General features: G+C 36.5%; 1 pseudogene; it reads left to right on the top strand.

The window, feature by feature from the left end:
* Positions 1-2,213: 2,213 nt before the first annotated feature.
* The window catches only part of LOC106145563 (antigen WC1.1-like), a 79,547-nt pseudogene continuing 58,820 nt past the window's right edge, over positions 2,214-22,940 (top strand).

Raw genomic sequence — 22,940 nt, 5'->3', positions numbered from 1 at the left:
TTAGACATGAGAATTCTTAGCACATTGACAGGAAGAACTAGAGAACTGTGAATTAAATGCCCTGAGTCACAGGCTTTCCTTCCATCATTACTACAGTAGATTCTTTCTGCATTTTCTTTTCAAAGCAACATCTATATAAACTCATACTTGGGATGGTTAATGTAACCCAGTTGTGGCTAATGTCGAATTCCATAAAATATTAATGCATATTTATTATGGTAAGAGAGCATGTAGTTTAGGATAAGGATATTTATTCAGTGTTCTCCCACAAATACACTGAGTTAACTGCTGTTCACACACCAAACTAGCTTGGTAAGAGAAAAATAAACCAGGTGAGTGCCCACTTTTAGTATATTAAAAAGAAATGACTTATTCAAGAGGGAGTAAGTTTAGAAGTTTCCAACCTCAAGCAGCCCAGCATGAAGACAGATGCATCCTTCCTGGGGAATGGAAAAGAAATCAACCTTAGGCTTCAGACTTAAAACCCAGGACAACTCTTGACAGAATGAAACCTGGTGCCCTGTAGAGTCTGACAACACTGGTTGCTATACCTTCAGACTGATAATCTGGAACTGTGTTTACTGAGGCAGCAAAGGGACTGTCTCCACCACCACTCCTCCAAGCTGCCTTGGCAGAGGGGGAAATAAGACTCCACTTTCTAAGGAGCAGGGCACAGGGCTGGCATAGGACTTTGCTCTAGAACTCAGTGTCAGGCCCACTGTAGGAGACTGATACTCAGAACTCAGTGGGAATTAGAGGCCCCAGCTGTAGGACAGAGATCTTAGGTTGAGAAAGACCTGAGTTCTGGTGACCTGTTCAAATAGAGCCTATGGTTGATTGCAGGTCTTTGAGTCCACCTCAGCAGTATGCAGCTCATAACACTGAGGGGCGTGGTGCCTTCGCAGTTCTGTGTTGTCCTAGCTAGCTGTTTCCTAGTGTTGTGAAATAGCATGGCAGCATCGGTGGCCACAGGACCACCCTCCTCATTCCTCCCCAAAGCCCAGATAGCACACTATGGAGAGAGTAGAGAGTTAAGTCTCTACTTAAGGGTGAAAATTAGTTGGCCACTCAGATTTAATCTGGAGTCTTGGGCTCTTTACATGTTATAACACACCTCTCAAAGATGAAAGATAAAGAATCTCAAGAAATCAAGAGAAAAGAAACAAACAACACATAGGGGTGACCTAATTCACCTGGTGGCAGGCTTCTCAACAGCAAACATATAGACCAGAATTGAGTGCCATGAGATTTTCATAGAACAAAAGAAAAACTGACGATCAAAAATACAGAACACATTCACAATAGTTAAATTGTGGAACCAACCCAGATGTCCTTCAGTAGATGAATGGATAAAATAATTTTGATTATTTTATCACATACATACACAATGGAATATTACTCAGCATTAAAAGAGAATGAAATAATGTCATTTGCAAGTAAATGAATGGAATTAGAGAATATTATGCTAACTGAAGTAATTCAATCCCCCAAAACTGATAGCTGAATGTTTTCTCTGATATGTGAATGCTGATCCATAATGGAGATGAGTGCATGGAGAATGTGGAAGGAATGGAGGAACTTTAGATAAAGGGGAGGGAGGAGAAGGAAACGGGCAGGAGGATAGAAAAGATGGTAGAATGAGATGGACATCATTACTCTAAGTACATGTATGAAGACATGAATGGTATGACTCCACTATGTGAACAACCAGAGACAGGAAAAATTGTGTCCTATATGTGTACTATGAATTGAAATGCCTTCTGCTGTCCTGTATAACAAATTAGATAAATAAATAAATGTTTAAAAAATACAGAACATAGCAAAACTATCCTTTACAAACACAGGAAATATGAACAGATATATCAGACAGTCCCCAGAAAAATTACCATATGATATAGCAATTCACTGCTGAGCTTATATCCAAAGGAAATAAAATTAAATTGGGACGTTAAAGAGACATCTGCACTCCCATTCTTATGGCAGCAGTATTGATATTATCTAAGAAATGGAATTGATATGAGTATCCATCAACTGATAAATAGATAAATAAAATGAAGTAAATTTATGCAATGTAATACACATTAGGAAAAGAAAAAAAGAATGAAATCCTTTGACTTACTACAGCAAGAATTGACCTGGAGATCATTAGGTTATGGGAAATAACTCAGGCAAAAAAAAAGTGCTTTAAAATTTTATTGGGAAGATGGCGGCGAATGGAGTGCATCACACCTGTGTACTGCATCACTGTGTGGGTGAATGATGAGTTAGAACGGCCAAAAGCTATTTTGTTAGGAATTTCCAGCAAAATTGGGGTGCACCAAAACCTAGAGGTTAGATTTCCATCGCCCGAGGATCGGTTACTGGGGCTCAACCACGAGCGATTTGTCCGCCCGGAGATTCAAGCTTCTTATTCAGCTGCTCACCCCGCTGCTAGAGACTGCAGCGCATGCCGAAACGGCGAGCTAGCAACGCAGAGATACAGCGCTGTTGATTCTGCAGGCTCCTGCCAGCTGTGCCCTCACTGTGCTCAGTGCTGAATTCTGAATTTGAGACGGGGAAGGAAGCAGTCCAATTCTGTCCTCCACACCAGTCAGATGACCCAGGAAGCCATCGGCCACCATCTTGGAGAGCTGACGTCACCATCTCCAGTTTTCGACTGATTGCAGCTCATTCAGTGATAGAACAGGTCTGTGACATTTAGTCCATCTACCTTACAGTGGGGAAATCACATAAAATCTCTCCATGGCTTTCCAGGGGCGTGATTAACAGAGTGAGCAGGAGTAGAGGCATGGGGGAAAGGTAAAGGCACCTGACCTCCAACTCCTCCCTCCCACCAGTGGTGAAAAGGAAACCTGTTTCGCCAGCTCTAGGAGGAGGGGCTAGCAGAGGGAATCAAAACAATAGGTGCTGGTTCCCAAAAGCTGTGCTCCAAGTCCAGGAAACTGCAGGCACAGAATGTAGTTTGAACTGCTGAGATATCACACTGGGATAGACCTGGCTGACAGGAGAAGCCAAGGGACTAGAAACCAGGAATTAACCTAAGCTAACAGGTCTTGAGAGACACCAGTGGTGGGAGGAGGGAGCGACCTCATTCCTGTATATCAGCGACAAATCTTCTGAAATGGAAATGAGGACAACCACCCCATTCACAATATCCTCAAAAAAAATAAAATACTTTGTAATCAACCTAACAAAAGAGGTGAAAGATTTATACAATGAAAACTACAGAACCCTAAAGAGAGAAATAGATGAAGACTTTAGAAGATGAAAAAATATACCCTGTTCATGGATAGGAAGAACTAACATCATCAAAATGGCAATATTACCCAAAGTTTTCTATAGGTTTAATGCAATGCCAATCAAAATCCCAAGGGCATTTCTTGTAGAAATAGATAAAGCAATGATGAAATTCATATGGATAAACAAAATCCCAGAATAGAAAAAGCAATTCTAAGCAGGAAGTGTGAGTCAGGTGGTATAGCGATTCCAGATTTCAAACTATACTACAGAGCAGAAGTAACAAAAACAGCATGGTACTGGTACCAAAACAGGCAGGTGGACCAATGGTACAGAATAGAGGACACAGAAACCAACCCACAAAACTACAACTTTCTTATATTTGATAAAGGGGCTAAAAGCATGCAATGGAGGAAGGATAGCATCTTCAACAAATGGTGCTGGGAAAACTGGAAATCCATATGCAACAAAATGAAACTGAATCCCTTTCTCTCGCCATGCACAAAAGTTAACTCAAAATGGATCAAGGAGCTTGATATCAAATCAGAGACACGGCATCTGATAGAAGAGAAAGTTGGCTACGACCTACATGCTGTGGGGTTGGGCTCCAAATTCCTCAATAGGACACCCATAGCCCAAGAGTTAACATCTAGAATCAACAAATGGGACTTACTCAAACTAAAAAGTTTTTTCTCAGCAAAAGAAACAATAAGAGAGGTAAATAGGGAGCCTACATCATGGGAACAAATCTTTACTCCTCACACTTCAGATAGAGCTCTAATATCCAGAGTATATAAAGAACTCAGAGAATTACACAATAAGATAACAAATAACCCAATCAACAAATGGGCCAAGGACTTGAACAGACACTTCTCAGAGGAGGACATACAATCAATCAACAAGTACATGAAAAAATGCTCACCATCTCTAGCAGTCAGAGAAATGCAAATCAAAACCACCCTAAGATACCATCTCACTCCAGTAAGATTGGCAGCCATTATGAAGTCAAACAACAATAAGTGCTGGTGAGAATTTGGGGAAAAGGGTACACTTGTACATTGTTGGTGGGACTGCAAATTGGTGCGGCCAATTTGGAAAGCAGTATGGAGATATCTTGAAAAGCTGGGAATGGAACCACCATTTGACCCAGCTATTCCCCTTCTAAGTCTATTCCCTAAAGACCTAAAAAGAGCATGCTACAGGTACACTGCTACATCGATGTTCATAGCAGCACAATTCACAATAGCAAGACTGTGGAACCAACCTAGATGCCCTTCAATAGACGAATGGATAAAAAAAATGTTGCATTTATACACAATGAAGTATTACTCTGCATTAAAAAATGACAAAATCATAGAATTTGGTGGGAAATGGATGGCAATAGAGCAGATTATGCTAAGCGAAGCTAGCCAAGCCCTAAAAAACAAATGCCAAATGTCTTCTTTGATATAAGGAGAGTAACTAATAACAGACTAGGGAAGAAGAGCACGAGAAGAAGACCAACAATGAACAAGGAGGAGAGGTGGGAGGGAAAGGGAGAGGGAAGGAAAATTGCATGGACATGGAAGGAGACCCTCATTGTTACACAAAATTACATATAAGAGGTTGTGAGGGGAATGGGGAAAAAACAAGGAGAGAAATAAATTGTAGTAGATTGGGTAGAGAGAGAAGATGGGTGGGGAGAGGAGGGGGGGATAATAGAGGATAGGAAAGGTAACAGAATACAGCAGTCACTATTATTGCATCATGTAATAATGTGGATGTGTAACCAATGTGATTCTGCAATCTATAATTGAGGTAAAAATTGGAGTTCATAACCCACTTGAATCTAATGTATGAAATATGATATGTGAAGAGCTTTGTAATGTTTTGAACAACCAATAAAAAAATAAAAATAATAAAATTTTATTATATGTCAAATCTGAGTTGTCCATATCAAAGCTGAGAATGGAATTGTGATTATCATAGGCTGGAGAGTGTAGGGAATGGAAATAGATGGTTACAGATGGTAAATAAATAAGAGGTTTTGCTTAGATAGGAGCAAGAAGTTCTGGTGCACCATTGCCCAGTAGGGTGACTATAGAAAACAATAATGAACTATGTTTCAAAGGGCCATAAGAAAGCATATGGGAAGTTTTTACCAAAAAGAATTAAAGTATTTGAGGAGACAAAGATAACACAATGTATACATTCACCAGCACATCTATTTGCCCATTAAAATGTATACTATTTGTATTTTCAGGTGTCAGTTCAAATAAATTTAAGGAAAATGACAAGATATGGTGGAAGATTATATAGTTTATATCTAATGAATTCAATGATACAAGAAAAATGCATTGAGAAATTAATTTGATAACAATAAGAACAAGGAGAGAATTCAAATTTTTGGAAGAAGATGGAGAAATCTTACGGTATATGGAAGATGGTGACAGAAGGGTGACAAAGAGCACACATGAATTATCTGAGCAGCATTAAGACCCTGGGTGTACAATGAGGAAATCTGTTTACATTTGTGTGAATCCTGTACAACTTAGCTGTACCAAAGGAGAAGAATGATTTGCAAATCTGACTGAAAGTTATGTTACTGAGATCAGAATGGGGGAAAAAAAGATCCCATGGATGACACATTTTTAAGAAACTTGAAACATTCCCAAGGAAGCAATGTGTCTATGTAGCTAAAGATCAGACAAGGATATATCTGACTCTAATTTTTAATTTACTCCAGTGAGAATGAATCAATATATTTCTTCAGATGGAATTTTTCTTTCTTTTTCCATCCAGGTCTTATAAATTTTTAAATTACTTGAAAATTTAGTCCTCACTGCATGTGCAGTTCACAAAGATAACAACATTATTTCTTTGAAATATATGCATCCAGAACAAACAAAACAAAAACAAAAGCCAAATACACTTCTATAATCTGGAAATTTTGGTTATATATTTTGAATAAGAAGACATGGAAGGAGACTCTCAAAATGCCTTTATGCACATGTTTCCTACATTAGAACTGGGCAGAAAGTTTAGATTGTGTCTTCTTTGAAGACCTCTCTGCCCCATTATTACCCTTTCCCATTGAGAAGCATTTTAAACCATACTGGGCCTCTAATGACCACTCACCTTGTCCCCTGCTGTGTCTTGATAGACAGGTGATGATGACACCTCTGGCTTTCAAAGGTAACTTGGAAATCCAATGGTACAGGGCAAGTTTACTCTTTGAGGCAGACACTTGACCTTTGTGGACCACTGCCTGGGCAAATATAACTTCTGATGGAGACAATTCCATGTGCTCAGGTGACACAGTTCTGTGACCTCAAAAGAATAGTAGGATTGTGGAGTAATGGACATGGAGACAAATGGACACAGAAATGAGGCTTCTGGACCCAACCTTCAATATTATATTTAATTTTTATGCTTCAATAAAGCCTCAGGTAGTGGGTTTGCTTCATATTATGCCTCAAACTCAAAGAAGAAACTTCCAACACAACTCAGAGGGAGAGATGTATGTCAATTCTTTCTAGACTTGAAAAATTACCATTCTGTCTAAATTCTATCAATTTAAGCCTCTTCAGTAATCTTGAAACCTTCATAGTTTTTCCTCATGATTCAAGAAGAATGACTACTCTGAATATATAATTTATAATTAGTATTCATACACTAGAGGTACAGATGAACCAATCTCAACATTCAGACCTCTGGGATTTTGTCACTATAGATTGTCAAACTGAATAAATAGCTTCAACAGAGCTCCTTACTTTTTTGTTTTTTGGATCTATCTATCTATCTATCTATCTATCTATCATCTAATTTATTGTTACTAGAGGTGGAACACAAGGATGCTTAAACACTGAGCCACCTCCCAAGCCCCTTATTTAGAGACAGAATCTCACTAAGTTGCTTAATGTATGAATGTTGCTAGAGGTTGGCTTTGAACTCACAATCCTCCTGCTTCAGCCTCCTGAGAGGGATGACAGGCATGTGCCAGAGCAAGTGTTTCACGTTAGTTTACTTTGAGAGTATATTTTTGCATAAGCAAAACAGGTGCACAAAAGGGTGAACAATAAAATGGTTGTACTATTTACCTTAACCATCTGGTAATGTAGATAAGTAAGGAAAATCATTTTTTATCTCCAAATCCCTTTATACCATTGATATTTTAGCAAAACTGATATGTATTTTTGCCAATAATGAGGATTTCTAAACCACTATGATATTAAAAAATACCTACTTAGCTGAAGAACTATGTAGACCATAGTAATACCTACCTCTGGAATCAAGAGATCTGGATTTGCAGAACAATGTATTCACATGAACACCTGCATCTGAACCACACTTTAACTGTTCTATTTATATTTCATTAAATAAACAGAGTAATTCAACCTCTGAGAATGACAAGTGATGATCATCTCTGTGTATATATTAGCTGATTCTAATTTCTAAATCAAGTAGTTTTGAAAAAAAATGTTTCTGAGTTTTCTGGATATGTCATTTCATTAAAAATGCTTAGAAATCAACAAATAATTAATATAGCTTTAAAGATGAATAAAAATATTGTTGAGTTTGCAACAACACTGACATCTGAACATCTTAGAATCTCTGTTTAGTACAATGACAGATACTCAGTTGATGGTCTGAGTACATGCTCTTTACGAATTTTACTTTTCATCCTCTCTGACTTATAGCTGGATTTGTTCTCTCTGATATGTGAATACTAGTGGAGCAATGGTGAAACCTACATTGGGTAATCTATTTTTTGAATCTGAAATGCTTCCAATTTTCATTCATGGAATTTATAGAAAAGTTCTTGGAGAAGGTATTGTATTGCAATAGAATGTTTTTCTTAGTTCAATGCCTAAGAAAATATGCCACATAACATTTCAACTGGAGAAAACTGCAATTTGATATTCCATTGAATTGTCTCATAACTCAAAAGTAATGTTATTCTACCTCAATTGTGGCATTCTATATTGGGAGTTAGAAAAATGCCATGTAAAATTAAATGAAAAAGAAGTACTGCTTCTGAAGACAACTTTGTGTATCTAATTGAGCCAGAATTTTAATCAGGCATGCACAACTCATGGTGGTGGTGGTGGTGGTGTTAACCTCTAGTGTGGAGATGTTGTGAATGGAAACCAGAATCCACAGAGAAAAAGACCTGGCTGCATCCACAGGCAGACCCTGCAGTGATAGTTTCTGTTCTGGAGGTTGATCTTAATGTTCTTGTCACTGGACACCAATACTGATAGCTGAGTTTTATGATGCCCAGCATGTCTCATACTCTGTAAAACATACCATCTGAAAGTATAATGATTTCAATTTGAAATTTTTTATTTTCATTGTGACTTTACAAGTAAGGTTCATTGTCATCACTCCTCTGTAAAAATGATATAAATTAAAAAGTCCTTGTAGTCACAAGGTCACAAATCCATACTTGATGTTAATGGATCATTTCCAGGGAGAAATAGAGTATTCTAATTATAATGCTTTAAGTAAAATTTTTAATAAAGTAGATTTATATTTTTGATGTTAATTCCATTTTGAAGGCATACTTTGGAAAAATAATCACTAATCATATTATCCTCTTCAGCAAGAATTCCCTGCTGAACATCTTCATGACATAAACTTACTTTCTTTTTCCATACCTGTGGCCTGAAGCCTGCCCAAAGGTCTGAACCCATACTTAAAATCTCTTTTTTATGAGCTTCAATAGATATCTAATGGCTTATTGCAACTCCACTTATTAATAACAAAATAATCCCTCAAAAATAAAACAAAAGGCAAAAAAGTGCTCAAATCTCTTCATAACTTTGTGTGTGTGTGTGTTTGTGTGTGTGTGTGTGTGAGAGAGAGAGAGAGAGAGAGAGAGAGAGAGAGAGAGAGAGAGAGAACTTCTGATCCTACTTCTAAATTCTTTTGCTGTCTTGGGAAGTATGATGTGAAAACCCTGATTATTTTAGTCAAAATAACCTGGTTTCATTTCAGTCTCACACTATTTAGTGGACTCTGTCCTCATCTTTAAATGGAAAATAAATATAAATTGTCAGTTTTTGATACATATTAATATTTTTAATTCATTAACAAATGTTAACTTAGTTGGAATTTCTTTAGTGAAGAAAAGTTTTTTGAGGATAAAATTGTGAAAATTAAGCCCAGTTATTTTTCTACTGGAGTTTAAATTCAGTGGATTGATGTAGATGCTATAAAAAAGTAAGTAGACTTATAGAGACAGATATATAGACACACAGGGGTATCTTTTTATTATGAAGTAAAGTATGTTCATAGAGAAAAAAAGCAAAAACGCATATGTCACACACACAAACACACACACAGGTATATAACTGTACATTCATTTCTTAAATCAATCATTCAGAATTGACCTTTTAAATTCCTCCTTCTACATTTGTCTTCACACACTTGCTCTGATACCAACTGTTGAATATGCCCCCTACACACTGGGAAAAGAAAAACTCTCAAGCATTGCCTCTGACATGTAGCTTTGAATTCCAAGCCAAGATACTCATTTTTTTAATTTCTTCCACAGAATTTGTGCATTTGGACGGAGAAGCTGGACAGTGCTCTGGGTGAGCGGAGAGTGGATACCACTATCTGATGGAAATTTCACCTTCCTGATTGCCGAGATCATTTGTGCAGAGCTGGGGTGTGGCAAGGCTGCATCTGTCCTGGTGAACCTGCTCTTCAGAGAGAACAGTGAACAGGTCTTGGCTGAAGAGTTCCAGTGTGAGAGGCAGGAGCCTGAGCTCTGGTTCTTCCCCAGAGGATGATGCCCACACAGAGGGGCTGTGCAACTTGTCTTCTCGAGTGAGAATCACAGCAGGACATTAACCACCATATACACTCTATGGGGGTAAGAAAAATGTGGGAAGTTGCTAAAACCCTGTCTTATACCAGGATATACAGATATTTGGCTCATGAAAAATGGCAGCTCTCAGTGTAAAGGTCAAGTGGAGATGAAGACCTCTGGAGGCTGGAGAACACTCTGTGCCTCCCACTGGAATATGGCCAATGCCAATGTTGTTTGCCATCAGCTGGGCTGTGGAGTTGCCATCTCCATCCCAAAAGGAGAGTACTTCGTGGAAAGAGAAGATGAGATCTTGAGACAATGATTCCACTGCTCAGGGTCTGAGTCCTTCTTGTGGAATTGCCCTGTGACTGCCCTGGGTGTTCCTGCCTGTGACCATGGAAACACAGCCTCTGTGGTCTGCTCAGGTAAGAGAGATCAGTGCTGACTGGTACTAGAGTGGCATGTCTCTAAGAGCAGACAGCATGGAGAGCTGACATTCCATGGTAAACTATGATTCTTCTCAATGACCATTCCTCTTTTAGGCCCTGTCAAGGGGTTTTAAGAGGAATGCTTCAAAGTAAGCATTATTATTTATTGCAATTCATAGAGATCACTGTATAACAATGAATGAAAACTCTGGGAAGTTTTGTCATCTGGACTATCAAAGAGCATTAGAAGCTCCCAAAAGTCACCTGCACACCCCTCCAGTCACTGTGCCCTCCTGTCCTCTGAAGATGAGCACTCTGACTTCAGCTGCCAAAGAAAATTGTTGTCAGATTTGACCATTATGTAAAATCAAGCAGTATCTTCTCTTGTTGTATCTACTTTGACTCCACATTGTGCTTAGAATTTACCAATTTTGCTATTTGTAGCAGAGCTTCCTTTATTTTTATTGCTGTTCAGTTTTCTGCTGAATGACCATATGTGGAGACATTCAAGTGATATTTAGATTTGACACTTGGTGACTTCCCAAATAAAGATCCTACATATTTTCATGGTAATATCTTCTGTTGTAGGTATGTATGTATTTGTATCAGCTTTTTAACCCTTGTCCTTTTACTTTCCCTATCTTAATGTTGTATTCTTTCAGATGTCAAATGTAGTTCTTAATGATGCACAGCTTGTCAACTCTTTCTGTGCACTACATAGACCTTTCTACCATAAGAGCATAAAAATATTCTCCCAGGGTATGTTATACATGTTTAATTCCTTTTCTTTCTTTATTCTTCTTTTTTTAAAATCTTATTTATTTATTTATTTATTTAGGTCAGGTTCTTTTTTTGGATTTTTTTTTTTTGGAACTGGGGGTCAAACCCAGGGCTTTGTGAATGCAAGGCAGACACTTTGCCCTTGAGCTACATCTTAGCCCTAATTCCTTTTCTTTTGCATATAATTGTACAATCTTTCTGAGGCTGGTATTGTAAGAGTGTGTAGGATGTGAAAAAAACTTGCACATTATTGTTTGGGCAGCAAATTGACTCAACATAATTACTGAAAAGGCTTTTACCCACAACAGGATCATCTTTGAAATAAACAGGGTGCAGATTTTCTTACTCATGTTATACTCTTTTCCATTCAATTCTGTTGTTTGTTTATCTTTATAGCAGTTAGCAGTTCTTACATCCTTAATTATTATAACTTTATAGCATGTCTGAGTAAGTTTCCTTTAAAGATTACCTCAGAGTAAATCCTCTAATTGTGTAGTTTTTCTTGCCTAATTCATACTTGGTCATATGTGTTTCACATACATTTTAGAAGCACTTTATGTGTTTACTACAAATAAAAGAATTATGTTTTTTTAATGTTGACATTGGATTTGGACTACACATGAATGAATATGGAGATAAATGCCTTACAAGGTATAATTCTAATTTGTCTCAGGGATCATATAGGGCTGGGTCAAATGATGGTTCCATTCCAAGATTTCCAAGGAATCCATTCTGCTTTCCAGATTGGTTGCACTAATTTGAAGTCCCACAGCAATATATGAGTGTACCTTTTTTCCCTACATTTTATCCAACACCTGTTATTTGTATTCTTCACAGCTGTCATTCTAACTGGAATGAGATAACATATTAATTTCATTTTTCATTTTCCCTAATTGCTAGAGATGTTGAACATTTTTTTCATATATATGTTGATTCATTGTACATCATCTTCTGAGAATTGTCTGTTCAGTTTCTTGGCCCATTTATTGATTGGGCTATTCATTTTTTTGGTGTTAAGTTTTTTGAGTTCTTTATATAAACTAGAGATTAGCCCTCTCTCTGAAGTGTGTGTGGTAAAAATTTGCTCCTATTATGTAGGTTCTCTCTTCACCTCACTGATTTTTTTTTTGAGAAAAAGTTCAGTTTATATCCATCTCATTTATTGATTCTTGATTGTTTTTTCCTTGCTCTATAGGAGTCTTGTTAAGGAAGTCAGGGCCTAATCTGGCATGAGGAAGATTTTGTCATACTTTTATTTTATTAGGCACAGGGTCTTTGATGTAATTCCTAGGTCCTTGATCCACTTTAAGTTGAGCTTTGTGCATGATGAGAGATAGGGGTTTAAGTTCATTGTGCTGCACATGGATTTCTAGTTTTTCAGCACCATTTGTTGAATAGGATATCTTTTCTCCAATATATGTTTTTATTGCATTTGTGTAGTATCAGATAACTGTATTCATGTGGGTTTGTCTCTGTGACCTATTCTGTACCATTGGTCTACAAGTCTATTTTGATGCCAATTCCATGCTGTTTTTGTTATTGTTGCTCTATAGTCTAGTTTAAGTTCTGGTATAGTAATGTCATCTGCTTCACTCAACTTGCTGAGGACTGCATTGGCTATTCTGGGTCTCTTATTTTTCCAGATGAATTTCACGACTGCTTTTTATATTTCTATGAGGAATGTCATTGGGATTTTGATCAGAATTGCAATAAATCTGTATAGTGCTTTTGGTAGAATGGTCATTTTGATAACATTAATTATGCCTATCCAAGAACAAGGAAGATATTTTCATCTTCTAAGATCTTCTTTAATTTCTTCCTTTAGTGTTCTGTAGTTTCATTAAAGAGAACTTTCACCTCTTTCATTAAGTTGATTCCCACACATTTTTTGAGGCTATTTTTAATGGGAAAGTTCTCCTACTTTTTTTTTTTTTTACTTTTTTAGAGAATTTGTCACTGATGTATAAAATCACTTTTGATTTATGGGCATTGATTTTATACCCTGCTACTTGCTAAATTCATTTATTAGTTCTAGAATTTTTCTGGTGGATTTTTTTGAATTTTCTAGGTATAGAATTATATCATTGGCAATACTAATAGTTTGAGTTCTTCTTTTCCTATCCATATTCGTTTAATTTCTTTTATCTAATTGGTCTGACTAGAGTTTCATGAATTATGTTAAATAGAAGTGGTGAAAGAGGGCATCTCTGTCTTGTTCTAGTTTTTAGAGGAAATTCTTTCAAGTTTTCTACATTTAGAATGATGTTGGCCTTGTGTTTAGCATAGATAGCTTTTACAATTGAGATGTGTTTCTATTATTTCTAGTTTTTCTACTGTTTTGAACATGAAGGTGTGTTATAATTTGTTAAATGCTTTTTCTGCATCTATTGAGATGATCATATGATTCTTTAAGTCTATTGATGTGATGAGTTAAATTTATTAATTTCTGTATGTTGAAACAAAGTTACATCCCTGGGATGAAATCCACTTGATCATGGTGCACTATCTTTTATTATGTTTTTCAATTTGCAAGAGTTTTATTTAGAATTTTTGCATCTCTGTTCAATAGAGACATTAGTCTGAAGTTTTCTTTTTTGAGTGTGTCTTTGTCTGGTTTTGGAATCATGGTGATATTGGCCTCATAGAATGAGTTTGGAAGTGCTCCCTTCTTTTCTATTTCATAAAATAATATAAGGAGTATTGGTATGAGTTCTTCTTTGAAGGTCTTGTAAACCTCAGCTCTGTATCCATCTGGTCCTGGGATTCTCTTGGTTGGTATGTTTCTGATGACATTTTCTATTTCACTGCTTGAAATTTATCCTTTAACTTGTGTATATCATCCTGCTTCAGTTTATATAAATCATATGATTCTAGAAATTTTTTGATGTCTTCAATATTTTCCTACTTTATTGGAGTATAAATTTTCAAAATAATTTCCAATTATCTTCTTAATTTCTGTAGTGACCCTCCTGAAATTTCATTTTTCATCACAGATTTTAGTAATTTGAGTTTTCTCTCTTTTTCTCTTCATTATCAAGGCTAAGGGTTTATCAATTTTATTTATTTTTCAAAGAACCAACTTTTTGTTTTGACATTTTTTTCAATTTTTTGTTTTATTGACTTCAGCTCTGACTGTAATTATTTCCTGTCTTCTACTAATTTTGATGTTGATTTATTTTTCTTCTTCTAGGGCTTTGCGATGTAATTTTAGGTCATGATTTGTTGACATTTTCTTCTTTGAAGAAATGAATTCCATGCAGTGAACTTTCCTCTTAGTACTGCTTTCATAGTGTCCCATAATGTCCCAGAGATTTTGTTTTATCTGTGTTCTCTTTTACTTCCAAGAATTTTTAATGTACTCTTTGATGTCTTTTGCAAGCCATTGTTCATTAAACATTATATTATTTAGTCCCAAAGTGTTGGAGTAGCTTCCATTTTTTATTTTATCATTGGTTTCTAATTTTATTCCATTATGATATGATAGAATGCATGGTAATACTCTACAATTTTGTATTTGCTAAGAGTTGCTTAGTGGCATAATATATGATGTATTTTAGAGAGGGACCCATGTGTTGCAGAGAAAAAAGTGTATTTACTCATTGATGGATGAAATATTCTATATATGTGTCTTAATTCTAAGTTATTTTTTAAAAGAGAGAGAGAAAGAGAGAGAGAATTTTTTAATATTTGATTTTTAGCTTTCAGTGGACACAACATCTTTATTTTATTTTATTTTTTTGTGGTGCTGAGGATTGAACCCAGCACCATGCACATGTCAGGCGAGCGCACTATCGCTTGAGCCACATCCCCAGCCCAATTCTAAGTTATTGATTGTATTTGAGTTCTACAGTTTTTCTGTTTAGCTTTTGTTTGGACAAGCTATCCAGTGATGAAAGAAGTGTGTTAAAGTCACCCAGAATTATTGTGTTGTGGTCTATTTGACTCTTGAAATTGTGACAAGTTGATTAACATATATGCTCCATCTTTTGGAACATATATATTTATAATTGTTATGTCTTGTTGATGTATGGTTCCCTTAAACAATATGTAATATCCTTCATTATCTCTTTTGATTAACTTTGGCTTGAAATCTATTTTATTTGATATGAGGGAGGAAACTCCTACTTGTTTCCACAGTTCATATGAGTAATATATGTTTTCCCAATCTATTACCTTCAGTGTGTGGATGTCTTTTTCTATGATATAAATCTTTTAAAGGCAGCATATTGTTTGGTCTTTTTTTAAAAATCCACTCTGCCAGTCTATTTTTTGATTGGTGAGTTCAGACCACTAACATTTTAGGGTTATTATTAAGATATGATTTGTATTCTCGAGCATTTTTGTTTATTTTTGTTATTTAACTTGACTTGGTTTCTCATTTGATTGTTTTTTTCCCTTTAGTGTAATACCTCCCTTTGCTGATTTTCATTGTTTTTTTTTTTTTAATTTTCTCATCACAAAATATTTTTTTAAGAATGTTCTGTAGTGCAGGGTTTCTAGTTGTAAATTCTTTTAAACTTCTGTTTATCATGGACAGTTTTTATTTTATCATCAAATCTAAAGCTTAATTTTTCTGGATATAAGATTTTTTGTTGGCATCCATTTTCTTTCCGAGCTTGGTATATGTTTTTCCAGGATCTTCTAGCTTTCAGGGTCTGGGTTGAGAAATCTGCAGAGATACTAATTGCTTTCCCCCTATGTGTAATCTTATTTCTTTCTTTTGTGGTTTTTAAATTTTTTTTCTCATTCTGTATGCTAGGCATTTTCATTATAATGTGTCTTCATGTAGATCTGTTATAATTTTGTACATTTGGTGTTCTATAAACCTCTTGTATTTGATTTTCCAATTCATTCTTTTTCTTTTTTTTAATAGATGGACACAACAAAATGCCTTTATTTTTATGTGGTGCTGAGAATCAAACCCGGGTCCCACCCATGATAACCCATGCTAAGTGAGTGCTCTACTACTGAGCCACAATCCCAGCCCTTCAATTTATTCTTAAAGTTTGGAAATTTTTCTGATATTATTTCTTTGAGTAGATTATTTATTTCTTGGTTTGTAACTCTATGCTTTCCTCATCTCAGTAATTCTTAAATTTGGTCTTTACATGTTATTCCAGAATTCTTGAATGTTCTGCTCATGGTTTCTTACCATCTTCACTGTGTGGTCAATTTTATTTTCAAGATTATATATTTTGTCTTTATTGTCTGAGGTTCAGTCTTCCAAGTGATCTATTTTGTTGGTGATGCTTTCTATTGAATTTTTTTAAGAGAGAGAGAGAGAGAGAGAGAGAGAGAGAGAGAGAGAGAGAGAGAAAATTTTTTAATACTTATTTTTTTAGTTTTCAGTGGACACATCTTTATTTTATTTTTATGTGGTGCTGAGGATCGAACCCAGTGCCCCGAACCATGAGCCACATCCTCAGCCCTCTACTAAGTTTTTAATTTGGTTTATTGTTTCTTCCATTTCAAAAATTTTTGTTTGTTTTTCAAAAACTTCTATCTCCCTATTGAAATAATCTTTTACTTCCTGTATTTGCTTATGTAGTTCTTTATCAAAATGATATTTTGCTGCCATTATTTGCTCTCTTATTATCCTTTAATTCACAGAACGTTTAAATTATGTATAACCTGAACTCCTTCTCTGTCATTTCTTGTGCTTTTCTGGCAATGGATTCTAATAATGTATTATTTTGGTTTGTTTAGAGCACTTTATTCCCTTGTTTTTTCATGTTGTTTGTGTGTCTTCCCTTCTAGCACTGCAAGTCTGAGGTGTTGCAGTTTTTACCCTATAGGCTTATAGTGTCTCTGAAGAGTTCTAATACCTCTCTTTTAAGGGGATGATCAATATTAACAGATCCAAATACAAACAATATACACACTTAAACCAAATAGCTCCTATTAAGATGTTTATGGTTTTGTCACAATATACTGAAATGGTGAGTTCAGTATATCTACAATATAAACAGTAGGTTTTTCAAAAGGGTCTACAGTTTCTAATGGAGGACAAAAAGAGAACTGGGAGTGGGTTGTAAGATTAGTTGTTCAGGAGGTAGAAGCTGAGGATATAAAGTTACCAGATCTTAGGTAGTATAAAAGAGGAATATAAAAAAGTTGGATAGTAGCAGGAAAAAAAAAGAAAGTGATTTTGGGGAGAAGCATAAGTGAAAAGATAATAGAGAGAGTACAAAAAATGTAAAAAGTTAGAAAAATAAAATATGTAAAAATATGAGATAAAAGAAATTACAATACACCTGTAATATAGTTTTCAGATACCCCATTCCTCAGTAGCCTAATCCATGAAAAGTACTTGGTTTCACAAATGTTGGGCATGTGAAGTGGGAGAAGAGAGAGAGAGAAGGAAAAAAAGAAAAAAAATAGAGAAAAAAGAAAAAATAATCTCGATGGAAAATACAAGGATTGTTTTTGTTGAAGTTCAGTAACTTTCCTGTTTCCCTTCTCATCCAATAGGTGGAGTTTTCTGTTTTCTGGTATTTCCACCTTCAGGATGGTGAAAGTTATTAGAGTGGGAGGGTTGGCCTTGGGAACAGTGCTTCTGAAGGTGGGGTATAGCACCTACTTGTCCCCAGAGGGAGATTGCACCACAAGGATCTCTCTCGGGGGCCTTCTCATGTTTTATGGGTGCCTATTCTTATCTCTGAATGTTCCCTGTAGACCTCACAGTTCCTGGTCTCTAATTTAGTCTCTAAATTGTATTACTCTCCCACTCCCTTTCTACTTCTCAATTAGAAACCTCTCCCTCCAGAAATCTTGTGATCTGCACCTTGGGGGCTTCGCACCCATCATGGAGAGCTGTTTGGTATTGGGCCATTAAGGACCAAATTTTGTGAGGTACAGAATGTCCGCATAGCTACAAGCACTGTGTCAGGTTAGTGGCTACAGGAGAGGGAACTTGGGGACTATAGGTACCTCTATATTGCTTCTAGGCCTCAACCAGTGTCCCAATTTCAAAGTTGCCCTAAATAAAGATGGGGACAAAGGTTTCCCAAGGTGGAGGTGACTGCCTTCAAAGATGGGGTGTCAGGTCTGATCAGACCAGATGGTGGCTTTGGGCAGCATGTTTAGGGATGCAACTCTGTAGGGTGCAGTGTTGTGGCTGGCAGCTGTCTCCACACCCTATCCTGTGTTCCCAGGTGCAGGCTACCATGTTTAGGGGACTACACGTTTGTTGCAGTGTACCATATGAAGGTGACCAGGGAGCCCTATGTTGGTTGATGGGGTATGCACATGGGAGTGGCTGGCAGGAGTCCTGCCTGAGACACTGCATGGATGAGCAGCCAGGGTTCTTGTGCTGACACTGAGGGTTTGGGACCTGCACAGGCTCTGCGTCCAGGATCAGTGCATGGAAACAACTGTTAGGGGTTCTCTAATAATAATACCACCAGTTACCTGTATGAGTCCTACTTCTTCACATGTTGCAGTATCACATTAGAGAGGCATGACAAAGCAATCATATGAAGCAGAGTTTATTTAAAAGCGGGTAACATACACTTCTCCTAGGAGGGAGAAGGTGGTCATAGCTGGTATCCTGGTATCCAAGACCCTAGATGTTCTCCTTTTTTTTTTTAAATATGTCCTAAGCTTCCTTTGTTCTCCTGCTCTCTTCCCCTTATCTCTCTCCTTCCTACATATGTGACTACACGTAGGAAATGCTTCCTGGGATGGCCAAGGTGGGAACCAGGTGGCCTGAAGGGGGAAGGGCAGGATGGAGCAGCCTAGGACACATTTATTAAAAACGTTTAAAACTCAATGTTGGGAGGGGCAATTCCTGGGACAGGTTACCTTAGCAACAGGTTGGAGAAGGGGCAGATTATATTGATAGGGTGGAGGAACGGCTCTGAAGACGTTATTTCATTCTCTTAGGGGGCAGTCTCCAACTTCTGGGACTCACTCAAATTGACTTCCTTGATTTGACCTGACTTGATTTACCTATCTATACCAACTGCATGTCTAATTCTGGCTTCAATACCTCACACAGAAACAGTATTCCCACTGCTTGAATCCCAGAGCTACACAGAATGCAGATTTCTTAATATCACTATCTTGGATCTCCCTCTTTCTTTCATTTTATTTGTTTATTAATGTTACTTTGATAACTCTGAAAAAGTTTTAAGGATAATACAAAATTGCCAGGTAATCCTAAACCAGATTTCCAAATGCCACTATTTTACTATATTTTCTTCTTCTGACCCATTTATGCCTAAATTTATCAAATCTGTTTGAATGAGTATTTAAGAGTAGGTGAATAATGCATAGTGTCCCATTAGTCCTAAAATATTTTTAAGAATTTCATATGTAACTACAGTGCTGTTGCCAGATTCCATAAATACACCATGATGTAATATGATTATGTAGTGTAAAATATTTGTTCATATTTTTACCAATTTTACTAAATATATTATTCATGTTGAACCATCATGCAAAGAAAAGATCACCAACTCCAATTTTAAATTGAATTAAAGCAAACTTATATTGTATAAACAAAGAAAGCTGTCCAGCAGCTATCTCTTCCTAAGCTGGGCTAGAGATCAGAACCCCAGCTCTATAGGCACAAGGTTTTATAGCACAAAAAGTTGCAAAGAGATGTATCTTGAGAACTTAGGGCTAACAGGGTTTGAAAAGCATGATACAAAAGCAGACAGTAGGGAAATGATCTATGTGGCTTAACATTTCAAGGTAGGGAATAAATTCAGTCTCTCATTAGGTTGTGCTTGTATATCTTTTGGAACTGAGGTCATTTAAAGGCTTGGCCAAGATGGGAATCCAGAATAGTTTATTCACATGGCTGGTATCTTCATGTTCAACTGAGGCTGCTGACAGAACAACGTGCAAATGCTCTCTCCTACATGATAGTTTACAGAGTAGATTTCCCACAAAGCAAACATCCTACTAAGTCAAGAGAAAGAGGCATTTTTCTTAGCTAGGTTCCTAAGTCAAGCCCTGCTGGCTTCACCACATTCTATTGCTTATAGACAACTAACTCATCACTGTCAGCCAAGATTGGAGTCTAGGAGTAATGGACTGCAAAAGTCAGTGGATAGATTATTACAGATTGTATGGATATTATTAAACATTAAAGGTGTATTAAATATTCCGTGTTATGTATTTTCTAATTTCTACCTAGCATTATCAAATCAAAGTTCAAATATTTTCTCTGATTTGTAGAGCAATAAGTGGTTAGTTAGGTGGCAGTGAGGGGAAGAATAGAAATGCAGTAGATTAGACAATGAGAGATAGAGGGAAGGAGAGAGAAAGGAAAAGAAAAGACAGTGGAATGAATCTGAATGAAAACATCACAGTGAATCCCACAATCATGGACATCATAAAAAATGTAACTCTAATTGCAATAAGATATATTCCTTTCTTGTATAATTATACAAAATGGCTTCTTCTGTTGCATATAACTAAAAAGAGGCATGTTTTTTTTTAATAAAAATAATGGGTTCAAGTACCTAAACTTGTAGAGTATTAGTAATGTTGTTTTTCTCTTTTTTATTGGTTGTTCAAAATATTACAATGCTCTTAACATATCATATTTTATACATTTGATTCAAGTGGGTTAAGAACTCCCATTTTTACCACGTGTGCAGATGTCAGAATCACATTGGTTACACCTCCATGTTTATACATACTGCCATACTATTGCCTGTTGTATCTTGCTGCCTTTCCTAATCCCTTTCTATAACCCCTCCCTTCCCATCTTCTCTCTCTACCCCATCTACTGTAATTCATTTCTCTCTCTTGTTTTTTTCCCTTTCCATTCACATCCTCTTATATGTAATTTTGTATAACAATGAGGGTCTCCTTCCATTTCCAAGGAATTCTCCTTCTCTCTCCCTTTCCTCCCACCTCTCCTCCCTGTTTAATGGTAATTTTCTTCTCATGCTCTTCCTTCCTGTTCTGTTTTGAGTTGCCCTCCTTATATCAAAGAAGACATTTGTCATTTGTGTTCTAGGGATTGGCTAGCTTCACTTAGCATAATCTGCTCTAATGCCATCCATTTCCCTGCAAATGCCATGATTTTGTTATTTTTATAGTGCTGAGTAATATTCCATTGTGTATAATTGCCACAATTTTTTTTTATCCATTCATCTATTGAAGGACATCTAGGTTGGTTCTACAGTCTAGCTATTGTGAATTGTGCTGCTATGAACATCGATGTAGCTGTATCCCTATAGTATGCTTTTTTTAGGTCTTTGGGAAATAGTCCAAGAAGGGGAGTATGTGGGTCGAATGGTGGATCCATTCCCAGCTTTCCAAGGAATCTCCATACTGCTTTCCAGATTGGCTGCACCAACTTGCAGTCCCACCAGCAATGTATAAGTGTACCCTTTTCCCCACATCCTCACCAGCACTTTTTGTTGTTTGACTTCTTAATGGCTGCCATTCTTACAGGAGTGAGTTGGTATTTTAGCGTGGTTTTAATTTGCATTTCTCTGATTGCTAGTGATGGTGAGCATTTTTTCGTGTATTTGCTGATTAATTGTGTATCCTTCTCTGAGAATTTTCTGTTCAGGTCCTTGGCCCATTTGTTGATTGGGTTATTTGTTTTCTTATTGTTTAATTTTTTGAGTTCTTTGTATACTCTGGATATTAGGCTCTATCTGAAGTGTGAGGAGTAAAAATTTGCTCCCAGGATGTAGGCTCCCAATTTACCTCTCTTATTGTTTCTCTTGCTGAGAAAAATCTTTTTAGTTTGAGTATGTCCCATTTGTTGATTCTTGAATTTAACTGTTGTGCTATGGGTGTCCTGTTAAAGAATTTGGAGCCTGACTACACGAGAGGGAGATTAAAGCCAAATTTTTCTTCTATCAGAAACAGAGTTTCTGGTTTGATACCAAGCTCCTGGATCCATTTTGAATTAACTTTTGTGCATGGTGAGAGAAAGGGATTCAGTTTTATTTTATTGCACATGGATTTCCAGTTTTCCCAGCACCATTTGTTGAAGACACTATCCTTTCTCCATTGCATGCTTTTAGCACCTTTGTCAAATACAAGGTAGTTGTAATTTTGTGGATTGGTCTATGTGTCCTCTATTCTGTACCATTGGTCCACCTGCCTGTTTTGGTACCAGTACCATGCTGTTTTTGTTACTATTGCTCTGTAGTATAGTTTAAAGTCTGGTATCCTATACTGCCTTTTTCACTCTTTCTGCTTAGAATTGCTTTTGCTATTCTGGGTCTTTTATTTTTCCAGATAAATTTCATGATTGCTTTATCTATTTCTACAAGAAATGCCCTTGGGATTTTGATTGACATTGCATTAAACCTATAGAGAACTTTTGGTAAAATCACCATTTTGATGATGTTAATTCTTCCTATCCATGAACAGGGTATATTTTTCCATTTCCTAAGATCTTTTTCTATTTCTCTTTTTAGGGTTCTGTAGTTTCCATTGTATAAATCTTTCATCTCTTTTGTTCAGTTGATTCCCAAGTATTTTATTTTTATTTTTTTGAGGATATTGTGAATGGGGTGGTTGTCCTAATTTTCATTTCAGAAGATTTGTCGCTGATATACAAGAATGCCTTTGATTTATGCCTGTTGATTTTATATTCTGCCACTTTGCTGAATTCATTTATTAGTTCTAGTAGTTTCTTTGTAGACCCTTTTGGGTCGTCTAGGAATAGAATCATGTCATCCGCAAATAGTGCTAATTTAAGTTCTTCTTTCATG

The sequence above is a fragment of the Ictidomys tridecemlineatus genome, chromosome 6, assembly GCF_052094955.1.
Source record: "Ictidomys tridecemlineatus isolate mIctTri1 chromosome 6, mIctTri1.hap1, whole genome shotgun sequence".
NCBI lineage: Eukaryota > Metazoa > Chordata > Mammalia > Rodentia > Sciuridae > Ictidomys > Ictidomys tridecemlineatus.
Note: the sequence above shows the minus strand (reverse complement) of the source record. Positions and strands in the feature narration are given on the sequence as shown.